Below are 6,802 nucleotides of genomic sequence, written 5' to 3' on the forward strand. Positions count from 1 at the left end.
CAAACTGAGGAAATTACAGACTCTGATGCCACAGACTCCCCTGCGGAGGGAACAGAAGCCCTGCAGGTTCCCCTGCAAATGCTGCCCCTGTGGCTACAGACACCCCCTTTTAGCTGAACCTCTTGGCAGGAGCTTTACCAAACCAGTGGCATCCTAATGCTCTTTCTCTTTCAAAATCAGAAACTCAGCCACCAAAAAAGAGCAGGAAGACATACAAAAGCCAGGTTAGGATACACCCTAACCTAAGCAGAAGGGAAGCCTCTACTTACGTGCGAAATTTGTAAAATAATAAATGGAATAGGCAATGCCATATGCAGCAAAAGCTGCAGTGGCCAGATGGTTAATTATTGGCATTTCTGCAATTTTTCTTAAAGCTTAAAAAACAACCTCTTGTCAGTGGGCAGCTGCCTACTGACAGATGCTTTGACCAGGAAGGTTCTCCTGATCTGAGCAAGGCCTAGGGCTGCTCTGACACTCAGGCCTTCCGTGCACCAAGGCAACCTTCTGATGTCACTATGACGACGTGGCAACCATGCTCTGACATCACAAAGGGACAGCTCTGTGTTGGTCTGTGAGTTTATGCACAGCAAAACTCACCTTCCCTACAGCAAACACAAAAGAGCCTGGGAAATTCTCATCTGTCACAAAGCAGCAAAAATTCCCCTCATGGGCCAAACCCTGTTGTTCAGGGGATCCAAGAGGAACTCCAAGGGTGCCCCAAGGACCTACAGCCTGTACCCCAGCTGAGCACTCAGATGGGACACAAGCAAAGGAAACCAGACCAAGACAATGGCCCACAGCATTGCACATGTGAGAAATGACTCTCACTTTTAAAATTTTAAAGGTTTAGTAAACCTTAACAAAGGACTGAATAAGGAAAAGTTGCAGCATTGGGAGTCTCTGTGATTAGCAGCCATGTGCTCATCTACAAAAAGGATGCTCTGCCTTTTATACCCTTAGCCCCTCCAAAAGTTCTGTCAGTCAACTCTTTCTCTGCTGTCCATTGGTGGAGATTACTTTCTTGCATCCTGACTGGAGGTCAGGTGTTGTTACACCCTGCCTGCTGGTCACAAGCCAGCCCTCCCCAAATGCCCTGACTACCAAGGCTATTACAAGGGGGATGGGAAAGAGGACTATGGGAGGATATATTACAATACCATCATTACACATTTGAACATCCACATAACATCTACTTCTTAATTGTCAGAGCCAACCATTGCATTACTCGTCTAGAACACACAGAACCAGGAGAGAAGCCACTGTTGGCATCACAGCTGAAATCCTTCCTAACAAAACTCCCCACATTTTTACCTTTATTGGACATGCCCAGGACTCCGGTGCGTGTACATCTCTGCCTTTCTTCCCCTTTGGCAGCAGTCGAACTGGCAGCATCTGCCCGCCAGCAGCAGCTGCTCCAAGCTGGGAACGCCACTGGCGGTGCTGATTTCCAGAGGCTTCTGTGTGCCAGGGGAAGCCAAGGCAGGAGCGGGTTGAACGGTGCTGGCGCTGCTGCTGCTCTGTGCCAGAGAGCCCCGGCTGGGCAGGGCACAGTGCCCACTGCGCTGCGGGCTCCTTCTCCTGCCACAGCTGGGCACACCTGGGAACAAGGCATGACAACTTGTGGGCAAGCCAAGGGGTTTCTGGGGCTGCACTGCTCTGCACACAACCAGGACACCTGCAGCACAGAATTTTAACCCTCAAACAGGTAAACCAAAGGGAAACAGCTGGAAAGATTTCATTTTGACCATTCTTACCTGCTCAACACAAGTCTTCAAAATGAACGTTACCAAGCAGGGCCCAATCCCTGCTGCCAGGTCAGGGTTAGAAAAGAGGCAATCCTTGATCTCAGCACTGGGTGTGTGGGGAGTCACTTCCCCAACACGTGCACACCCAGCAATCTCAGTTACTAGTTTGTATCCATGGATCTAAGACATATTCAATACTTTGCTGAAACTCACAGGCTAAATATTCCCCCAAATTATTTGATTTACTGATTGATACTTATTGACTTATTGATACTTAAATCACTTCTCCGAATTTACTGACATGGGAATAGGAGTGTCCTTTAGTCCCTGCCAGTCTTTGACACAGGTTCAGGAGGAGACCCATGCACAAAATAACCCAGGACAAAACTGGGATTGCAAAGCAAATTCATTCTATTTGTTGCAGTAGCAAATCATATATACCAAGCCCTGGATTCCTAAAAATCTGCTGAGCAGGAGAAGGAGGTGGAGCGTGGTGCTCGGCAGCAGGGGCAGGTAGGCAGTGCACTTTCAGGACATCCCCTGGATCAAAACGCTGTGCATCTCATCCTTCTCACCCTTCCAGCTCAGAACCAGGCCTTGTATCTCCTGCTCAGGAGTGGAATTTCCCAGTTACAGCATCGGCTCACACATAGCTGGTGTGTGAGATGAGGCCAATGAATCCAGGATTTAAAAGAACTGGAAGAGTCAAAATTTTAGCAAGATTTAGTTGGGCAGAAAGAGTATAGCAAGAAGAGTAGAAATAATAAGGGATAGTTAATTTTTAGCAGATAAGGTAGTTAAGGCTAGGGTAATATATCACTTGCCTGTCTTTACTATGTTTAAAGAAGCAGGATGGGATGCGGATTTCTTTGTGACAAAGAAGAGGACCGTAGCCTGCACCTGGGCCCCAAAATTTCAGCTTTAGCCAAGGGGTGCAAAAGCCTGCCAAGAGGTCATAAGGAAAGAGGTGAAATTGAGGAAGACGTCTTGGCTTCATCAGAAGGAGACCATTCCCCACTTTAAAATCCACCAACCTATGTGATGTTAAAGAATCCGCAAATATGAGGGAACTTTGGACTCAATTATAATACATTTTAATACAAAGGGGGTAGGTGGGGTTACCTAATGAATATGTATTAGTCGTTTTGGGAATTATATGAATATGTAGGACTTTTTTAGATAAGTAGAGCGGCAGTGATTCTTCACACATGTCTTTAAGAGACAACTCCTCGTGTGCCTGGCGCTGTAATAAACACACCACCTTCTACCTTTAACTGTGGTGAGTTCTATTCCACACCTCATTTGGTGACCATGGCAGGAACGCTTCTCTGCTCCAGCAAGAACAACCAGGCTCTGGACATCTCTGGGCACTACCAGGACATTCCTTTCCTGGAGGCACCTCCACTCTCGGCTGTTCCTCGTGGGGGACAGACAAGACTGCTGGGACTGTGGAGAAAGGGAACGTTTAACTCTGTATAAAGTAACCCGTAAGGCGTACACAGGGGAAGGGCTGTTTACAAGTCACACAGAGATGTCCTGTGCACAACATACGCCTGTGCAGTTTGGGTTTGGGTCTGGCTGCTGGCAGAAAGGATTTGCTATGTCAATAAGGACCTGCTAGCAATTCTGGGGGTGAATTGAGCAAATCCTGTTTCATTGCTGCTATTTTTCCTGTGTGTTGTAATTGTGGTTGTGTTTTCAGTATGTGAATGTTTGAGGAAGATTATGTGGGTGGATGCTGATGTGGTGGATGGTGTGTGTTGTGTTGAGAAAAGTGAGCACTTTGTCCCCTCATACAGAGATACTTCTTTCCCAGTGAGCCTGTGTGTGTGGACTTTCTAGTTGCAGGGGTTGGTGCTCCCTGTGACACCTGGTGCTTGGGTATACAGGGGGGTTGAGTGGTTTTTCTCCCACACTGTGGTCATTTGGGACTGCACGGTTGTGTTTGGGGAGATTTTAGGATTTTGTTTGCAACAAGTGCAGCAATTTATGCAGAAAACTTCAGTGTGGTGATTTATTATGTTGAATTATGGTAGTTCCTTTCTACCCACCCTCCTCCCCCAGGGTTTAAAATCCCCTGCCATGAGGTGCACACTCTCTATCCTCCTCTGGACATCTTCTTTCCTCTCCTGGACACTCCCTTTCTCTCCTGGAGTTGTTCTCCATTAAAGCTGTGGGACTTTGGTCCCAGGAAGAGAGAGCGCCTCTCGTCTTTTGCTTTTGTCCTTGTCAGTGTCACTGGGCCCAGAGCTCGCCAAACTGATGCCCCACGAGATGAAAACTGACAAATGGCCCCATATACACAGCTCAAAAATTGGCCACATTTTTGATGGACTGGGGTGTTAGCCACATTTTGGAATTCCCTATTCCCACACATGTCAGGCAATTGTTGAAAGGACGCACCACACTCTAAACTCATTCTAGATCAACAAAAGGGGGAGTGGCTCAAGCAACAACCCAGATGAGGTTGAGCAAAGCTTTATATGATTTTATGTTTTGAATAGCTCATTTGCAGGACCTAATCCTCCAATTTTTAGGCACTTTTCAAACAGCACACAGGCAAAATTGAAAGAAAATCCTTCGATTTTGATCAGAAACCTTGAGTAAGGACAAATTGAAGGACCATTTCCACTAATCACTTGGGGCAAGGGGTATGTTGCATTTGCACAGGTGCCGGACCTAAGATGGTCCCTGTGAAGGACGTGAAACCGTCTCATACACAAGAGCGCAGCGACAATTCCACCAGCAGGGAAATGAGCACGCAGATGTGAGCCGCATGGAGAAGCTACGGTGCATGCCCCCTGTTCCCTGTTCAACCTGTGAAAGCTACAAATCTTGAGTCTGATGTTGATTTTTGGACTGTGAAAATGGTTTGTATCATAGAGCTCTTTCAGCAAAAGCGTGGTGTCCATTGTGTTCAAAAGAATTCTAAGATATCCAAATTTGTAAAAATTGAAGGTTAGAGGGACAGTTTAGTGCCCTATAGTTGGCCAGTCCCTGAACAAGTGCTAAAAGATTTGCTTGAGAACTGAAATAGATGGGGAAGCTTTTGCCAAAAAACAGCTGAGCAGGAACATGGAGCTTGATCAAATGATATACAGGCGCTTGTTGGTTTTGCTTGCTTGCTTTTGCATGCATACATGCCTGTAGATCAACCAAAAATGAATGTTTGCCTTGCTTTAGCCAAGTCAGCAGGCTCAGACACCATGTGTTTGACCAATTTGAGCCCAGATAAATCCTTTGCAACTCTTTTGGTCGGTGTGCCTGTGCCAGCCAAGAAGTAGCCAATACCCAATAGTGACAAATATTGGTGTGAGACTGCCAATGAGACCAATCCCATAACCAGCTGACATCATTGGGCCCCTGATCTTCTTAAAACACCTTCTGAACCTCAAGAATTGGAATTCTTGGTTCATTGGTGATGGAATTTTGTGCTGAGTTTCAGTACCAGGGAGATCCACAGTTAAATATTACTCCCCATCATCCTGAGGACAGATACTCAAGTTTGTTGTACAATTGTACTACCCCAGTGCCCCCTAAGGGTGAAACTGCTGACGAGTAGATGACCTAGATGAGTCCCCATGACAATTAGCAACAAAATATTGGCTCATTTGTGGAGATAGAGCCTGGCAGGACATTCCCTCAAAAATTAAAGGTGGCCCATGTAGCATCATGCAACTCACTGTGATAGCACCTATCATTAAAAAAGCCATCAAGAGAAAATACAGAGAAAAAAGATTTGCCCATCATTATAATGAAAACTCTAATAGCAATTTCAGACCCTAGGGCCCTGCAAAATGAGGTACATCGAATTTATTTCTACATCAACTTGCCTCGGGCAAGGCATTGAAACCAATATACCGATTGGGTTGTTGGCAGAAGAAAGAAGACAGTGCTACTTCCATTGCAATTAGTGACATGATGACTGATGTTAGTGCTGTCAGACATGCAGCCTTACAGAACAGAGCAGCAATTGATTTCCTTAGCAGCCATTCCATGTGTTCAGTGTCACCCCCATGTTCAACACTGTCACTGTCAGCTTTGACAGCTTTTGGACTGTGTTTGAGAAGTCAAATTTTTCTGACTCTTGAAGAGCTTTGGGGCCCAGAGTTCTTGTTAGGAACAAGGGATTAAGTGTGTGAGCCATGGAGTTGTTGGACCAGGTGTTTTGTGTAAGTGGCGAGAAGGGTTTCTTCCTTTCTGTTTCTCTTTCAAGGGGAATATTAATGTTGCCCCTGAGTCCTCAGGAGGGGAGCCTGTGGACAGAGCTGCAGCAGAGGGAGCTTTGCATGGCACCGAGAGCTGTGGGAACAATTCCCAGGAGCCCGAGGAGCTTGGTAAGGACAGAGCCCCCACTGGTTTAGAGAGGGGTGAGATGGCTGCTCTGAGCCTGCCTCTGGCAGTGAGGGAGATGAGAAGGGTTGAGTTCCTCTCGCAGGCTTGGTGCTTCCTGGTGCCTTGAGTTCAAATCCTGCACTGGCACAACCTGCCTGAGCCCTGCCCTCCACGCTTCTCCAGAGGCTCTGACACTGAGTCCTCTGAGGGAATCCACAAAATTAGAGGGTTTTGGGAAAGCTGCAAAAGGCAGGTCTCAGATACAATAGAACTGTGATTACAGCCAAGCAGCAGCCATGAGATAGGTCAGCAGAAAAATTATTTAAACTGCAGAAAAGCAAAGACAAATAGAACAATGGTCTGTGCATTAACGCTGGTCTAGAATAACTCTCTAAGCTACAGAAAAGTTTATCTAGCAAGATATTAGGAAGGTTGAAGCTTAATAATGGAGCTCAGTGCAGTGTGCTTTAGGGCTTACACGTAGGTATTGTATTCAAAATAAGCAAGCATTGTTTTAACCAATGGAACATGTGCTTATAGTGATTGGATAGAACTACTGTCAATAAGCTTTTGCTTTGTGTGATTGGTCAAAAAATTTATAAAGTAAGTTGTAACATTAAGTTCTTTGTCTGCTGCCTGGGATGTGAGCTGCTGGCATCTTCCCATTGTCATAACCATGTAATGAGACTGATGCTGGAAAACAAACAGCTCGAGGCGCGTTC

The sequence above is a fragment of the Melozone crissalis genome, unplaced genomic scaffold, assembly GCF_028551555.1.
Source record: "Melozone crissalis strain CALT ecotype California unplaced genomic scaffold, PUWL_Pcris_2 ptg000537l_1, whole genome shotgun sequence".
NCBI lineage: Eukaryota > Metazoa > Chordata > Aves > Passeriformes > Passerellidae > Melozone > Melozone crissalis.